Here is an 18,549-nt window from a genome sequence, read left to right as displayed (position 1 = left end):
TTATTGCTTTCTTCACTTTTTGCTTTGCTTCTTTACTGTATTGTCCTCACAATAGAACATCCCCCTCTGTTTCCTTGTGTTTCTCATCTTCCTTTGTCTTTTCAAATAGCCCAAGTACCACTTTGGCCTCAGCTCTACAGGAATTGTGTGATGCCAGATTTACTACTGTTTTACTGCTGTCTTCAGAGAAAGCCCAGCAAAACCACTTGTTGGTTAACTTTTCCTGAGTTAGGTGGTCATTGCCAGTTCAGGATAGTATAATTAATGGGGGAACCTTGTTCTCTGATACATGAAACAAAAGTGATTCATCCCTCACTGATGTTGTTATAATGTGTTATATAATGTATTATGAGGGATTTGTGATAAATGCATGTCAGATGACTTTGGGAAGACTGAAGCAGTGTGTTATGACTTTAACTGTTAGTAAATTGTGTTAGAGATGGAAACATTGGTTTCTGGCTGTTTTGGTCAACATGAGCTGGTAAGAAATAACTCTTCTGATATCTGCTCACCTAATAAGGCATGACTTGGTAAGACTCAACAACTAAGTGTCTGCTTCTTCACCTCTAACTCAGGCTGTCATCAACTACTCGGCCACCTTGGATAAAGATGTAATAGAAGGCGATGTGTGTTCCCCACCATCATGGTTCTGAGGATCATAGAGTTTTCATTTTATTCATGATCCAGAACGATTTTAACGATAAGAATAATATTGAGCAGGGTGTTATCAAGGTGCTTCTTTCAGTTATGATGAGAGGAATAAAAGCATGGATCACAAATGTGATTTAACTGAGGATAATATTTACTTGATGTAGATAGGAGCAAAGAAAAGACTTGTCATCATACAAGGCTGCCACCTCTATCAGTCAGATGTCATTTGCAATGGATAATCCTCGATGCTGGTATTCTGTTTTAAGAGGGAGAATCAGGAAGGAGGTTGGAGGCACTGCCAGTTCTGTTTCTCTACTGTGGTGGGAATAATGGATAAACAGTCTCTAAATGTTGTGTGTTTATGAAAGGAGGACATACACATATGTACACATAAACACATACATACAAATGCAAATACACAAATACATATACCCAAGATTTCTTACTTGAAGAGAGGGAACTTAGTGCAGTCTAGACAGCATGGCCTTTGAAATTAAGATAAATGTAGATTCAAAAGTCAAAACTCAAATCATTTTTAATGGATATATCCATGGGAACTGAGTTGACCTGTGACCTTCAGGTTTTCTGTGCAGGAACAGGGCTCAGCACTCATATAGTCAGTAAGTGATGGATACCGTTAGAATTATAGGCTCCTGATGGTACTGGCCCTGAGGACTTGCTCAGTCAGGTAGAGGTAGTGGAATGGTGGGTAGCTGCAGAGTGTATTGACAGTAGGAAAACATCTCTCACACTATAATCAGTCTAAGACGTTAATTACTGTGCTTCACTGTAGCACTTTCTGGGTCAAAGTCTGTGAGTTCTGATGAAAGAGACCTGTTTAGGCCTACCATGTAAGATGCTTTAACGGAAGTTTAAGTGAAGAATGAAGATTAACAGCTCAGTGATTCATTTTAGGTGGCCCAAAGAGAGCATTTAACATGGATTCAAACTTTGAGCATAGGCACAGAACAGAATTTAGTGAAGTCTTACTAGTTAATACCCTGTTAGTAACAGGCACCCTGCAAAGCAGCATGTCTCCTTGATTTCGTTTTACTACCCAGGAAAGTCCTGTGATGTAGTTGAGATTACTTAAGAAGCTGCATAATTTACTGAAGGTCAATTTTGGTTGTCAGCTTGACACATCTGAGAAAAGGGAACCTCCATTGAATAATTGCTTCCATCAGACTGACTAGTAGGCATATCTGTGTGGCATTTTCTTGATTGATAATTCATGTAGGAAGGTCTAGCCCACTGTGGGTATTACATCCCTAGGCATGTGGGCCTGGGCTGTATTTTAAAAAGAAAAAAAAGGGTGGAAAAAAAAAAGCTGATTCAAGCCCAGAGGCTATGAGCCAGTAGAAACCTCCTATGGTTTCTGTTTTGGCTCCTGCCTAAGTTCCTGCCCTAACTTTCCTCAATGATGTAACTGTAAGATGGAACACACACATACACCACCCCTATACCCGTACCTGCCCTCCCTACACAAACACAGAGCACATAACTATACACAAGTGCTTTTGGTCATAGTTTTTATTCAAAGCAACAGAAATCAAACTAGAGCGTTAGTAAAGGCTAGGATGAGAACTGTCTCTTAGAGTATAAATCTTAAGAGTACATATTTTCCTACTATACTGCTATTAGATCATAGAGCCCACTTGCTTAATTTAATAAATATAATTTCTAAATTGCAAGATAGAAATAAAATCTATGATGTATTTTAAGTAATCTAAAACTTTAATGGAAAAATCTTAATATTAAGCTGTACTCATAAAAATGTCAACTTTATTTTTTTAGGATAGAGTTAGCATTAATATTTTTCTCCTATGACTTGATTAATATATCTAATTATTCATTAAATATATGTCTATAATTATAATATATTATAGTCAATTGATATATTTAATTCTTATACGAAAACTAATTAAGTACTTGAAATGCTTTTGCTAGAAGATTAAGACTGTCATGCCTTGCATGTTGCTCTCTTTGCAATGTGCTAAATAAATTTGTTCCCCCTCCCAAAACAAAACAAAAAACGAAGAATTTCACAATCTGATGTCCATTGAGGGTAAGCGAGGGCCTGTGAATATGAGAGCATTGTGAAATAGGGCTAAAGAGGTAGCTCAGCAATTGACAGCCCTTGTGCTGCTCTTGCAAAGGACCAGAGTTCTGTCCCCGCACTTAAAATTGGTCAGCTGACCACCTGGATGTACCTCCTGCTCCAAGGTATCCGACACCCTCGTGTATGTCTGTACACATGTACTCACATACACATGAAAATATTTTTAAATTTATGAGATACTAATTGAATTTTAAGACTGCAAACTTAAGTCATCAATCAAATCTGTCCCAAAGGTATGTTTTGTCTGCTTTGAATAGTTTTTAAATTTCAGATCAGTATTTAAAATCTAAATATTTCACATTAAAGAGCAGATTTTCCAGTTTCTTTCAGAATAACTTTAGCATCATTGGGTGACAATTTCTCCAGGATGGTCACCAGCTAGAACTGGAATGTGTGTTTCACCATTCCACAGTCTGTCTTCAGCCCGGTTCATTTACTCGTTCTACCTGTCACACCTTGGAAGATTTGAGTCTGTGTGGCTGAGGTTAGTCTAGCTCCTCTGACTGCTGAGGACTGACAGGAAAGTCCATGTCCTTGGCTGTACTCCCCACTCTCTTCATATACACACTGACCCATTGTAGTTTTGTGCTTTGCTCCATTTTTAAATGTTAAATTATTCACATAAGCTTGCCATTTTTATTATGCTATGTCTTTTAGAAGAGGAGTCACATTCTTATCAAGTAACTCAACAAATACTGTTGGTATTGCGTAGGGGACTGGAAATATAATAAGATATAGCCTTCCAACCTAAGGAAAGTCATAATCTAGCCTATAAGAAAGTATCTAAGCACCCTTATAGGTACCAAGGCATGTTCAGAACTTACTTGCTAGAATGTGGCTATTAACAGCATAGGATTTGACATCACAAAGACCTAATTAAATCAAGTGTGCTGGAGTGGAGTGTGCTTATACACACAGCACTTGGAAGGGGTGAGGCAGAAGAATTACAAATTTGAAGCCAGCCACCTATGTAGCAGAGGCATGTGAAGGCTTGATGCCCCAGTGTAGGGGAATGCCAGGACAGGGAAGCAGGAGTGAGTGGGTTAGTGAGCAGGGGGAAGGGGGATGGGATGGGGGGCTGGAGGGGAAATGAAGAAAGGGGATAAAATTTGAAATGTAAATAAAATAGCTAATAAAAAAATTAAAGAGAGAGCGAGCACAAGAGCGCACTCATCTTAATACTTGCTAACTAGAAGACAGTGTTGGCTTCTTTACAAATTGTAATCATGCAATAAGCAATAAAAATTTTAATATATTGCAAAAAAGAAGGTAGTTTATATAAACTCTTTAGCCTCAGGTTTCTTGTCTGTAGACTGGAGACCTTCTTAGTAATAATGAGTACCATTTAATAACTGCTCAGGGTCTACACAAACAGTTGGCATTTATTTGGTGCTTATTGATGAACAAGTGAATAAAAAGAATGAAATGAATGTAAGGTGTTGGGGTTTTCCAAAAAGCTGTAACAAGTATTCTCTCCAGCAGACCTTGTGGCTTCAAATGCTCTGATTTGATAAAACCTAAGGACTCATGTTTTGGAAGCATCAACACCCACAATTCTCCAAAATGGATCAGTGTCCTTATCTCTGTGGGTACATTACCCATTTAAATAAAATAAGTGAGCATCAGATAAGAAGTGAACAGGAAATCCCTCATGTTTTAGAGTAGACACATGCTCACAGTCTCGAAAATGTACTCAAGTCTTACCCTGTGGACTCAATGTCTAGGGCTAAAGAAATAGAAGCTGGAGGAAGTGTGTGTGTGTGTGTGTGTGTGTGTGTGTGTGTGTGTGTGTGTGTGTGTGTTGCTCAAGACAGCCCTTTCTTGCTATTCTAAAAAACACTCTTGTTGAGACAGCTAGTTTTCTGCTCAAGACAGCTCTCTCTCTGCTAGTAAAAATTGTAAATGCTCTCTGGATAGTTCATGGGTTTTCTGACCAAAGTCAGAAGAGCTGCTATAAAGATTGTTGGATTTTCCAATCAAGTCGGAAATCCTGTTAGAAAAATTCTAAAAGTAATTCTTAGGTTTTCCAATTAAAATCAGAGAGCCTTCTCTGTATAGCTACTAGGAGACATTTTTAAATAGCTATATTCACTCTCTAAGTAATTCTTGGGTTTTCCAACCAAAGTCAAAAATACAATTAGGAAAAAAATCCTAAAAGAGCTATGTTCACTCTCCAGACATCTCAGCTCTCCTCAGGAAAAAAATCCAAAAGAAAACTGCTATTGCACTCTACTAGCTCATCTCCCCCAGACCAAAAGCCCAGGATTTTATTTATATATCAGTTCAGTTATTTATTCCAGGTTCCTTCTAGACCATTCCATAAATCAACATGCCATGACCATAGCCCCTGGACCCTTAGGAAGAGACAGCAAGCAATAAAAGCATACACAATAAAAATAGCTGGGCAGGACTCTGCCCTGGAATTACCATTCCTACCAAGCCTGGACCTAAATTCACTCTGTCCCAGGCTGACCTTGAACTCAGGAATCTACCTGTCTCTGAATCTGACAAGCTGACTCATAGTGTAGCATCCTCTGTTCCTTTGCATCTGTGAAACTCCTTATACAGTTCATATTGCATCCTTATATATTTTGCATAGTTGAGAAATTATATATTTTCAAACTCATGTTTTAAAGTTCTTTTCCACAGCCTTAAGGACTGTTCTAAAGGTCCCAGTGTTTATACCATTTTGCTAAAGACATAGATATACTCTCACTCAACTTCTGGACTTGTGCTATTTCTAATTATCATGGAGTCATTAACATTAACAGGGAGGACATTCCTTAGAGGAATGTGAAAATACATACATTATTATATGAACAAGCCCTATGCCCACAGCAGCCACCAGACACTTGAGTCCCATGCCCTGTTGGCCCTGTCCCAGGTGCAAGAGCCATGTCATTCCATTCTCACCAAGGCCGTGCTGGACTCAGCAGGTTTGAAATCAAGGGAAGGAAAATCTTGGCAAAGAAAAGGTATACCCAGATCTAGGCCTATGATTCTTTTGAATACTTCCTAGGTCAGAGGCAGCCTGCAAGAGTTAGTTGTTTCTTTCCACCATGTGGGTCCTAGATCAAACTGAGGCAGGGCTGGCATCAAGCACCTTTACTCACAGTCATCAGCAGACCCTAGGATTCCCTTTTTATGACTGAAAAGGAGCTGCAGTTTGAGATGTTGTATCCAGGCTCAAGCATGATGAAAGGTCTCTGTTAGCGAAATAAACACTTTCCCAAGAGCATACTTCATAACCCTACTACCAAAACCAGATTTTTTTTTTCCTGTAATACACATTGCAGCAAGATTGCACAACTAATGTTAGCTGCAGTGTAGGATATGTATGCAAATATTCTTTAGTAGAATGAGCTGGGAACAACTACCAAGTCAGCGGGTATATAATATCTGACAAATATACTTTATTTGCTGCTCATAATAAGCTTGTGTGTTAGAAAGTGGGGGATTGTTGCGGGCGTGGTGGCACACGCCTTTAATCCCAGCACTCGGGAGGCAGAGGCAGGCAGATTTCTGAGTTCGAGGCCAGCCTGGTCTACAAATTAAGTTCCAGGACAGCCAGAGCTACATAGAGAAACCCTGTCTCAGACCCCCCCCCCAAAAAAAAAAGAAAAGAAAATGGGGGATTGTTAATTCCACTTCATTTGGAGAATTAAATAATGCTGAAATCATAGTGTCACACACTTAGGGATAACAAAAACAAAAGGATTTTATTGATTATTTGTATGCCTACAATACCTTACATGCTAAGCACTTTATCTGTGTTGTAATTTTCTTCCTTCCTGGGGCTGGTGGGAGGGGATTGAGTTCTCCTTATTTTATAGATATATCTAAGTAACAGAGGTATAGACACGTATTGATGTAATTTGCCCAGTATCACAAAGCTGGACGGAATGGAGCAGAAACAGAATTTAGACTTTATTAGTGTCAGGCTGATGCTTTTCAAGCCTCTTCTATCTTTTCACTGTCAAAATTTTGTCCCCGTGTATCTAGGAATGTACCATGCCACTGACATTGCCCAGAGCTCTGGAAGTACTCTGCCCCTGTTACTCCTGTTAATTTATGTAACCTATGCTGTTTCTTCATTATTGTTTTTATGAACACAGAATCTAGAAACACATTATTTTAAATGTTCTATCATTATGAATACATTTCCTTTCATTGTAATAGCACCAACTCTAATGACTGCGTTTTGTTTTCATGCAGATGTCACTGGTGCTTTCAGTGCTCCATTCTAATTTATGTGAGAAAATGAATGCTTAAAGTATTGCCCAGGCTCCCATTACTCCAGAGGAAATGAGGGGTGCCCTGTGTGTGTGCATATGTTCTTGTATTCATGCAGCAGATGCAATGGTTTGATCAAAATGAATTGTGTGTCTGAAATGAGACTCTAGGTCTTTTCTGAAAGGGCAAATTGAAGAGTATTTTTATGCTTACTGGCAAAGCGGGTTTTCTTTGTGAATGTTTGGGCTACTTTTTAGGTATAAACTGTACTTAGATTTTGTAAGGCAGGGAACAGGGAGTCCTCTAAGGTTTTTATCCTTATGTGCACAGCCACCAGGGGCTGCTGTCGTGCTCAGGACCTACCATCTGCTTGTCCATCAGCCAGATATTGGCATAACCTTCAGTGCTGAGGGTGAAGAGTGAGACAGAATCCCACTTGGTAGCAGAGTATGCTGGGATTGGGAGTAGTTGATCTTTATGAGTTGGGGTATATAGTAAAGGATAAGTATGGATATAAAGCTCTGGAAGCTTTGTGGAAGGGGGATATAGTCTTCTGTTATACAAGAAATGGTCTCCTTTGTTTGCACAATGTATCTACACATGATGGTGTGGCCACTCAACCTGTCTATAGGGGTGCATTATGTGAGATGTACATAGACATACACAATTTATCAGTCATTGTTTCTGAGCTTAGCAGTTAAAGAGTGCCTGGAAAAAAAACCTTATAAGAGCCAGTATTATAAGTCTTTATTCACAAGTTAAAGGGAAATTAAAGGGTTAATAGGGCTTGTAGTTAACAGAATATAATAATATCCAAAAGAATACTACATTTGTATTACACTAACTAAATCTTGTTATTATCTAGGAATGTCCCCAAAATAAAACTTGACTACTTTGATTAAGATCACTGACTTATAGCCGGGCAGTGGTGGCGTGTGCCTTTAATCCCAGCACTTGGGAGGCAGAGGCAGGCAGATTTCTGGGTTTGAGGCCAGCCTGGGCTACAGAGTGAGTTCCAGAACAGCCAGGGCTACACAGAGAAACTCTGTTTCGAAAAACCAAAAAAAAAAAAAAAAAAAAATCACTGACTTATTAAATCTAAGACAAGATAGTGGTTGTAAACTAAACTTAGAATGTGTTAGTGTATTATGTTTATCTGTATATACTAAAGACATATGTGTTAAGGGTTCAGAAAATGTTCCTTTGCCTCAAACTAATGTTGCCCCAAAAAAGGAGGGGAAGGAAGGGAAGAAGAAAAAGGCTAAGACTTTTTCTAGAAATTGGCCTAGGGAAGTTAAAATACTCTCTGTATCTTTTTGTGATAGTAAATCTCACCAGAATTTTATAGCTAAAAAAATCTACCCAAAAATTCATTATCGAACTTCCAGTGTCTCCTTTTCTGTTGCATGGGTGTGGGAGGTACTTTCCTTCTCTGCATCTTTCAAGATTTAATTTTTATACACCTGACTCTTTTTGTCAATAACTGGAAGAACTAGTTTCCCTGTGCCTGTCCAGAAATACAAGCCTAGATAAAACCCAAGCAGTAATATTACAGAAGTTATTTTCTGCCCCTTCATACTAGAAAGTTACTAATGCTTGCCCTACTTGTCCTAGAAACCTACTTATACTTTATACAGTCTGTCTAATCAAATGCCTAGTTTTAAGGGATTAGTTAAAATGCAAATACGTAACTGTTAAATTGTACCTCTGATCCCCATTGTGGGTTCAAATAGTGGGTGACTGGTGAATCTGTAGGAAGAAATATCAAGAGGACAAAAACATTTGAGACCTGTGTCGAGGCAGTCTGCCATAATGCTGACCATTTCCTCAGGGCAGTGATTTGAAGGGCAGTGATTTTATTTTTGCTGTGGGCAGTGTTGGTCTTTTTCAGCCTACAGAGCCTTTTTGAAAAGGACATGGAGGGAAGCTGCATCTGCTTCAGGCTTCTGTGGACTGAACACAGGGCAAGTGCAGTTTACCACCAGACCAAGACTGAAACTTCTGGTCTGTGCTCCTATTAGGCTCAGACTTCAGCCTCTATAGGTAAGAGCAGGAATACTTTGGTAACAGCACGAATCTCCCTCATTTCATTGCTCTCTGTTCAAATAAACTGTCAGGGAAGCCCGAAAACCAGCCTGAGCACTGCTTCTGATGAGATGCCCGTGTTAGCAGAGTTCCTAACAAATTTACCTTTTCAGACTCTAAGAAGCCTTTTGCATCAATTCATCCCACAAATCTTTGACCTTCTAAATCCTCAACATTCCTGACTGTCCACATATATCCAGTTTTCGCAAAGCTCTTCAACTCTAAAATGATTGAAGCATATGGGAGAGAGCCAACCCTACAGAAAATATGATTATTTCTTCATCTATGTCCCCTATACTCCCACTTCAGTTCTTTTGTCTTGTTTGGTTTTCAACTGTAAATACTGCTTATTGAATGAGAATAAGCTGATGTCAGCCTGTGAGCTTTATAAACTATTAATCTAAAATAAAACAAAAGCTACATTAATAGTTTATTTAAAAAAATATTGTTCTGTGCTAGAACCTTAGTAAGTTTCCTATTTAGGCTCACACACTGTTACATAGGTTATATGTGACACATTTAACAGCTGGTGGCACTAGTATTCAGAGAGACAAATACCACCCTCCCCAAAAGTTTACTTGGTTTATTTTCTTTATTTTTATATACCCCTTTCTTTGATAAATGATAACCAAAATATCAAAGAAAGATTCACCAGAGAGATTGTGTTATAGTCTACTTGAGACTGGCTAGATTGAAATGTCTTTTGATCAGGTGCGTGGAAGCTCTACCATACTCTGCCTAGCGCCCATCCATCTCTTAATGAGAACTGAGTGATGCAGGCCTGACAAAAATCCACAGTCAGCCCCCACTTTCTATTTCTTGGAAACCATGGGTTTTATAATTGGCCAAATGTGGGCTCCAACTGTAAGCCTCAGACTTTACATATATAAAGCATAGCCATCCATGCCAATTAAAACAATTAAAAGGTAAGTGGGGGATCATCTTGCTTTTTACATACACCAGTAGTTCCCAGCCTCCATTGCATTTAATTTTCCAGGGCTTTGTCTGCCCATTCTCTTCAGTGAACAAATGATTATGACTAACCACTAGTGGGTTAGGCCCACCAGGGCCCCTGGTACTATAAACAGTTTGACTGAAGAGATACCTGGAGAATCAATTTGTGGAGAAATAACCATCTCTCCAAATGAACAACAACAAAAACGGACTTCTGGGGCTTTATTTACCATCCATCCATCTATCTATCTATCTATCTATCTATCTATCTATCTATCTATCTATCTATCTATCTATCGGTCCTTAAAATAGTTTAATAAAGGAGTGTCTTTGTTGTCTCACAGCAAATGATCTTAAATATAAAAACAACCCCCAAAAGAATTCCCTTCTCCTAGAATTGATGCATGAAATCCTTATTCTGTTAACCATTCCTCCACATTTATCCTGGCCTCAGTGAAGATTGCCAGGGAGTGTTTAAGAGTGGGTTGGGAAAGCAAAGCAATCTATGTATTTTATGTTAACTTCTTATGCTAGTGTAGAGGCTGTCTGTAGTGCATTGTTCTGTATTAAATAAGGCAGGTTGGGGCTCAGAATGTAAGCATCTTGAGACTCTTGTAACCCTTTAAGGAAGCAGGAACAGAGCAGTATGTTGTAGATTATTTATTGTAGGCAGACATTGTCCTCATAATATTTCATGGAAACAGGAATCATTTACCAGTGTCTCCTGTGCTATAGTCAAAAAGAGTCACAAGCAAGAAAACTGAGGCCAAGGGAGGTCAGTTTTTCAGGAGAGTTACTAAGAAGTGGAAAGATTGGCTAACCCTTGTTTCTCTTGGACATGGCTGCTGGTTTTGACAGCAGGGAAGCTGTTATCCAGGTTGTTGACGATGACCTTCAACTGGGTAGCCTTAGCAGGGACTTAGGCTTGCCTCGGGGCATTGTCCCCTGGTGCTCTTGTGGGTATTTGTACTATTCTTTCTGGCAGAGCCTTATAGTAGGGCCAGCAGAGAGTGACAATTTTCTAAGTATTATAAATAAATACCACGACACTAGATTTGTGTTGAAATAAGCCCAAACAGATTCAGATGGAGTCTGAAGTTATAGAATTGTGTCATTTCAATGTCATAGGAAAATTGGCTTTAGGAAAAACAGAGGAAAGTAAATGTGTCTTTAACAATCCTTACCTGTGTTTAGCACCGTGTTTACACTTACTAGTCCTAGCCCCTTTAAAGCTGGGCATTTTTCTTTCTCCAGTAAAGCCTAACCATCCACCCACCTTCATCCGACCATCTCAGTGATTACAACTGACAACTGGCTCATCCAGTAACTTACTGGTACTCACCTGGGTTATGGTAGTCCCACAGCCAATGTTTGACTTAATCAGATGAAAAATTCAAATATATGAAAAGAATAGTTAAGAACTTCCCCCTCCCCCACCCCCTTTTTTTTTTTCCAAGAGAATGTTTCTCTGTGCAGGGCTGTCCTGCTTCTGCCTCCCAAGTGCTTCATCCACCCATTGAAGAGCAACTTTTATAGAAAGGTTTTTGCTTACTGGCCTCTGCAGAGCTGTTGAAAGTAATGAAAGCCCTGGATGCTTCTCATATACTCTGTTACTTCCTCCAGTATGCAGAACACTTTGAGTACAGAGCAGACAGCTTTGTTTAATTTAAACTCGATGACATGTAATAAATGGAAGGCTACCATGTTCAGTTCCTGCTGTGTATGTTTCTCTCCTTTCACTCATCCCTCTTCCCTGTTTGGTGTTGTCATGGATTTGAGGAGGGAGGGGGTGGTTCTTCTAGTAATGACCAGACTGGTGCTGTCTCTCATCGGATAACACTGGAATACAATCCAGAAAAGATCCTCTGGTAAGATGGGCTGAAGTTAACATGTTATAGTCACCTTTTTAGATGAATATAGGAACCTGTCTTAGGAACCTACTTCTTCTATAAGTAACAGATACTGAGCATGTGAGAAACGTATAAGGCCTTCATTATTTTAAGTATGTCTGCAGAGGCCAGTAAGCAAAAACTACTATAGAAGTTCTTCAATGGGTGGTGGTGCACACCTTTAATCCCAGCACTTGGGAAGCAGAGGCAGGACAGCCTAGTCTACAGAGTGAATCCCAGGACAGCCAGAGCTGTACAGAGAAACCCTGCAGATTCAGCTGAGTTCTGTGCCTGCTGTCTGTCTTCTCAGCTTCTTGAATAGTGGATTAGGGTACAGGTAGAGAGAGTTTTCATAGCATTTTTTCATTTCCCAGTAGTAAACATATCTACTGCAAGAGAGGAGATAGATGAATAGGAATCAGGCACCCCAGTAATCTTCTATAAATCATCTACTCAGAGTCCTGGAGAAGTTGTTCCACAGAGACCTATGGCTTATTGGCTGAAGACATCTATGTCTCCCCGGAGTTTTCTTTCCCCATTAAGAGAGTTTTCTTTCTGTCCCTGGCATGGGCCTTAGGACAGACAAGTTACTTTGGCTCTGGCAAAAAGGGAACCCCAGGCTCTGTTTGGGCTCTGTTTAGAAGCAAGCGTCTCTTCCAGACCCTCAGCGTTAGTACACTGGCTCTTGACACTCTTTGATGCAGAGTCTCAGACCAGTCCTGTTCATATAAGTACATTTCCGCAGCCCGATGCCTCCTACTTCCCCCCTCGCAGAGTTTAGATTGAGTTACCACTTGGTATTTGTTTTTCTTTTTTCCTAAAACATCTGTTTGTACTGTCTTGGGGTAATGTTGCACAGAATGTAGCCTGAATATTTTAAACATTGCTCTTGTTCACATTTTGAAGTGCTGGCAGTGTGGTAGACGCCATATGGAGCTCTGACACCTTTCTCGTCTTCTAGTCTTTCCTGTCTACATCCCCCATCTTCTTAAGAGACATTGCAGACATGACCCATGAAAAGAAGCCTGGGAGCCGCTGATGAGTCACTTTCAGCCTCTCTCCCATGCTTTATCTCTAGCTATTCTGGACTCCTCACAGCCCTGTGTCCATGCTAAGCTGTTTCACGTCTTCCAGAGTTTATTCAAGCTGTTTCCTTCACCTGTCATGCCTCCCTTCTGACCCCAGTGTCTTCCTGGAAGGTAGTAATCCATCTGTCAGTAATGAGTGATAAAGCCATTTCTTACTTGTTATATGAGAGTCGTTTCTTCTTTTTCTTGAAGTGTACAGACTACTTACATTTTTGCACACTGTGAGGTACTTAACTATATTTCATTCCTTTTTCATTTGCACATAGTAGGGGTTCAGCTACTATGAGATGAAAAAGACAAGTATAGAAGTTACAAAAAAGATTTGAATGTGGCTGAGTACTAATTATTAGGCAGTATTTAAATACTTTCCATCTTTTATTTATTTAATACTTACTCATGTTTTCATTTTCCTGAATAGCTCTGACACAAGCACCCATCATTTTTTTAATCCTATCATCTTGTTTCCCTTTTTACATAGCACTTTCTACTCAGTATAATTAGTGTGCTTATTGTTTCCTCATTGGAAATTAAGCTCCATGAGAGCTAAACCCTTGTCAGTCATCCTCGTGCTATAAGGCAGCACCTATTAAAGTGCTTGATATATTACATCTGTTCAATGAATATTTTCAGTGAAAGAATGAGTGATTTGATGATTTTATTCCACAGATCACTAAAATAATGGATAATGAGGTTAAATGGCTTTGTCAAAGGCACATAATTCAGATGACAAGTCTGGTCAGTAATCCTGGTCATATTCTTATGTAGGTAATGCTAGCATTGTGTGCTGTCTTCCTTAAGGGTTCTCCAAATAGACTTAATAGCACTAGAGAAGGTCTTCTTTTCTGTTGGATGTAGTTTCTGCCTTGAAGCTCCACTTCCTCCACCTTCACCTCAGCCAAATGAGGGATATGCTACCAAGAGAATGTGTCCTAAGTGCCAGGCCTGTTACTGAACTATGGGCATGTGAGGACACATCATCTGAATTCTGTTTCTCATGTATCTTGGTGGTGGGTCTTTTGCATGACTATTTGCTGGAAGCTGTGGGAAAAGACTGCCTTTCAGCAAAGTTATAACAGAAAAGTTGAGATAAGCTATAGCTGTAAAAGCTGAAGGGAAAAAATAATGTAGCCGTTGTCTCACCCCCTTTTGACATGTCTATTGGGGATTCTCCATAAGATAAAGACATTTTCTAGCAATTGTCACCAAAGTGAAACTTTGAGTCTGCCAGGGCCTTGGAAAATCTTTAGCATTGAGGCATTAACTAGAAGCTAGTTGAGTAGATGCCAAGAGATTAACTTCACGAGCCTTCTAATGGATTGCCTAACCATCACTGAGTTTTCCTGCCAAGTGTTAGAAACAATGAACAGGTCTTGGTTGTAGTTGTAGTTCTGCCTAGCTCTGGGACCTTGAGATGACACTTTATTTTTTTTTCTTCATCTATAAAATGAAGTATCCCTGCTGCTACACAGCTGCTGTGAAAATTGAATATAAAAATGTGAGCAAAGTGATTACCTCAGTATCTAACAAATAATTACAACATTCCTATAGTGAATGCTTGTAATGTATCTGGGCCCTCTTTTAACCAGTGTAGAAACTTACTGTTTATGTGTGCTAAAATAGCGTCTTAAAGATTAGTATGTGGTTTTTCTACTAGTGGTCACAGCCACATTCCAGTGACATTTCATCTGAATGAACAGTGACTTAAACACTCTTTCACAATGTTTACTCTTCCAGCCTGGAAGACTTAATGACATTCTTACCTCTCTTCTACCATGGGTCGTTAAAGCGAGGGGTGAATGATCAAACTTGCAATTGGGTCTCTCTTGAGACTAGCTCACAGCTTGGTTGCACAGCACTGGAAGATTCCAAACATGTAGCTATTTAATATAGAAGCAAGATGAGAACTTTCTTGTATGGATATAAATTGGCTTTTGAAGTTTTCTCGTTGAAGATGTTAGATATAAGCTTCCTTCAGCTATGTCCTTGGGATTGTTTGCATGAATGAGAATAACCTCCATAGGCTCATATATTTGAATACGTAGTCCCCAATTGGTAGAGCTGTTTGTGAAGGGCAAGGGGTGTGCCCTTGTTGAAGGAGGTGTACTACTAGAGGTAGGCTTTGAGGTCTCAAAAGTCCATGCCATCCCCATTTAGCTGTCAAGATCAAAGTTGTCAGATACCGATTCAGTGCCATGCTCGCCTCTGCCTGCGGACACGTTCCTCGCCAGTGATAGTCATGGACTCTAAACCCTCCAAATTTTTAAGCCTCTAAAACTCTTTCTCCTATAAGTTGTTTGATCCATGCTATCACAGCAATAGAAAAGTAACTAAAATAGCCCTCAAAGATACCAGTCCATTGACTAGACCTGCCCTTTATCAGCAAGGCTGATGGTGTGTCTTTTATAAGAGCAGTCATTGTTTATGATATAGCATTTTAATCTACTCTTAGTATTGGAGTGGTTATATAGACCTCATTTTTTTTTCTTTATCAACTAGAAAAGAAAATGGGCTTTCTGTTTACTTGTAAAACCTGTTAACATAGTTGCCTGAACAATGTCTCTAGGACCAACAAGTGACATGGTCTGCTAGAAAAGTTTCTCAGAATATCCATTCTTTATGTGGTGATTTCAGTCTTTTAGATATTCATTCATAAAGGTGTATGACAGATTATACCATGTTCACTCACATGCATGCATACACACACGAGTGTGTGTGTATACTCTATATCAATATATTCTCTAGATAGAGACCATATATACATTGTCTTAGTCAGGGTTTCTATTACTGCACAAACATCATGACCAAGAAGCAAGTTGGGGAGGAAAGGGTTTATTCGGCTTTGATCACCAAAGGATACAGTACTGGAACTCAAGCAGGTCAGAAAGCAGGAGCTGATGCAGAAGCAATGGAGGGATGTTCTTTACTGGCTTGCCTCCCCTGGCTTGCTCAGCCTGCTCTCTTATAGAACCCAAGACTACCAGCCCAGAGATGGCACCACCCACAAGGGGACCTCCCCCCTTGATCACTAATTGAGAAGATGCCTTACTGCTGAATTTCCTGGAGGCATTTCCCCAACTGAAGCTCCTTTCTCTGTGATAACTCCAGCTGTGTCAAGTTGACACAAAACTAGCCAGTACACACATATATGCTAATCTCATTTAATTCCTTCTATCGGGTCTTTAAAATAGCTAGTTACTAATTTGTCCTCTATTTTCAAGTAAAAGCACAGAACTCAAAAGCTCTACTAACTGGTAGAGCTGTGACTCAAACCGGTATGTTTAACTACTAGATCAGCATTCTTAACTCTTGGTCATACAAGTAGCACTAGTTTATTAAGAGTTGTAGTTCTTCCAACATATAGTGGTCTACATATTTCAGACCTTATCTCATAGTCATCATGAGACTCAAAGCACCCACACCCACACACTACTTTTCATATAGAGATGAGATTAGTGTCAAGAACATTTATTTATTGATCTTTTCCTTTTTCCCCTTCTATCTTGGTAACATAAGATCTAGGAGCTTAGATTAACTGAAATTTTGAAGCCCAGACTTTATTAAATCTTAGGTTTAAGGGTTTTTTTGGGGTTTTTTTTTTTTTTTTTTTTTGGTTTTTGGGGGTTTTGTGTGTGTGTGTGTGGTTTTTGGTTTTAGGGAAACTGCTTGAGATTTGGTTTCTATTATTGATAGAGAAAACTGGGTCAGGTGATTTCCTGAAGGTATAGGAAACAGGGAAGGCAAACTTTTGGGCTATTTTCTGCTTCTTATTTTCCACCCCCTTGAGTTGCAGGGATCCTAATAGAGGGTAGGGAAAGGTTCCTCTCAATTCTCGCCATGGAAGATCAGCAATAATGTGAGATCCACAAGTGTTGTAGGAAGGAAGGAAGGTTGCAAACAGCCAATACAATGTCAGAGAAAAGGAAAACTTACTGTTCTCCTGCCATATGCCTCTAACAGACAGTCTTCCTCCTCTCCCTCCTCTTCCTCGCAGTGCTGCTTCAGTTTTCTTCATATGCTTTAAATTATCCAATTTGTGACAGGAGTGTAGAGAAAATGGCTCTTCTCATATTCTCATCCCCATGTGAGTAATGATTATAAATCAGCACACAATGATTTCTGCCACACAGATGATTGAACAGTAGTGTATCAAGAGCCTTTAGAAACACATACCCTCTCTTTTTGTGTCTTTGGTCTCCAAGATGATCAAAGGAATATCATCCTTTGGAAAGCATCACAGTAAGATGCATATATTGTGCCGCTGCTGTGGCTCTAAGGGCTACCACCTTCAGAAGTCGACCTGTAGCAATTGTAGCCACCCTGACAAGTGCCAGAGAAAGTATAACTGGAGTGCCAAAGCTGAGAAATGAAACACTACTAGGACTGGGTAGATGAGGCACCTAAATATTGTCTATTGTAGATTCAGGCATGGATTCCATGAAGGGATAACACCGAAACCCAAGACGGCAGCTGTTGGAGCATCCAGCTCATCTTGAGCATTTCAGTCAGTCATAAAATAAGTGTTCTGTTTTTGTTTTTTGTTTTTTTTTTATTTTTAAGAAAGAAGGAAGGGAGGGAGGGACACAGAGAGAGACAGAGACAGAGGGAAGAGAGAGAGAGAAGAGAAAGGGAGAGACAGACAGACCGACCCTTGGCTTGTTGGAGAAATAGCTGATTCTAAGAACTAGGAAATATAAGTCAAGCCTGGGGAATGTTTTAATACCATAAAGTGAGGAAGAGCTCAAAGGCAAGCCAAAATGTTCACATGAGTAAGGAACTGGCATGGGAAGCTAAGAACTAACTAAAAGCACTCTAACGGCCAAAGCTGAACAACTGATCAACAGTATAGTTTTAGATTATAATCCCAAGTATAAAGTCAAGGCCCAGGAGTCTACACTGGTACAAATGATTGAATTGATGAGTAAAAGTAAAAACAAAATCTTATATTCAAAACTATTTCAGATAGTTTATGTAAATACTCTTCAAGGAGACATGAGTATGGATTCTCATTTCAATTTGGGCTTCTTATAATACCTTTATTCCGAATGGTACACTATAGGAAATGGGAAAGGAATATTTACCAATCAGTATTGAACCCAGTGCTGATGATCAGTTTTAACAGTGTGAAGTTATATTGAACTTGAACCTTTGTAGTATGTGATGCTGGCTGCACTTGAACACTGAAGTCTTCCTTCCAAAACCCCATAATCATCTGCAAGACATTCAACACATCCCTACTGAAGGGCATCCCTACAGAATCTCTCACTCAGTACTTACTAACTTAAGTAAGTACTTTCTTTACTGTACCATCAAGAGTAGCCATGCAATCATCAGGAGCCCCAGGAATCAAGGCCACTAAATATAGTTTCCCAAAACAGAAAATGACAACAAGATATGAATCATTTCATGTTGACAAAAGCAAAACCTAAACATGATTTCTTTTATTAACCGTAAAATGTAAAGTCTATTTATTTATTTATTTATTTATTTATTTATTTATTTATTTATTATTTTCTTTATTTACATTTCAAAT

The 18,549-nt window shown here is 39.3% G+C and overlaps 1 protein-coding gene and 1 pseudogene across 1 annotated transcript in view; both read left to right on the top strand.

The window, feature by feature from the left end:
- Trim44 (tripartite motif containing 44) overlaps window positions 1–18,549 on the top strand; it is a 112,349-nt gene that overhangs the window by 82,796 nt on the left and 11,004 nt on the right. The window lies entirely within an intron of this gene.
- On the top strand, window positions 17,219–17,512 carry LOC110318115 (annotated as a pseudogene).

This window comes from Mus pahari, chromosome 3, assembly GCF_900095145.1.
Source record: "Mus pahari chromosome 3, PAHARI_EIJ_v1.1, whole genome shotgun sequence".
Taxonomy (NCBI): Eukaryota; Metazoa; Chordata; class Mammalia; order Rodentia; family Muridae; genus Mus; species Mus pahari.
Note: the sequence above shows the minus strand (reverse complement) of the source record. Positions and strands in the feature narration are given on the sequence as shown.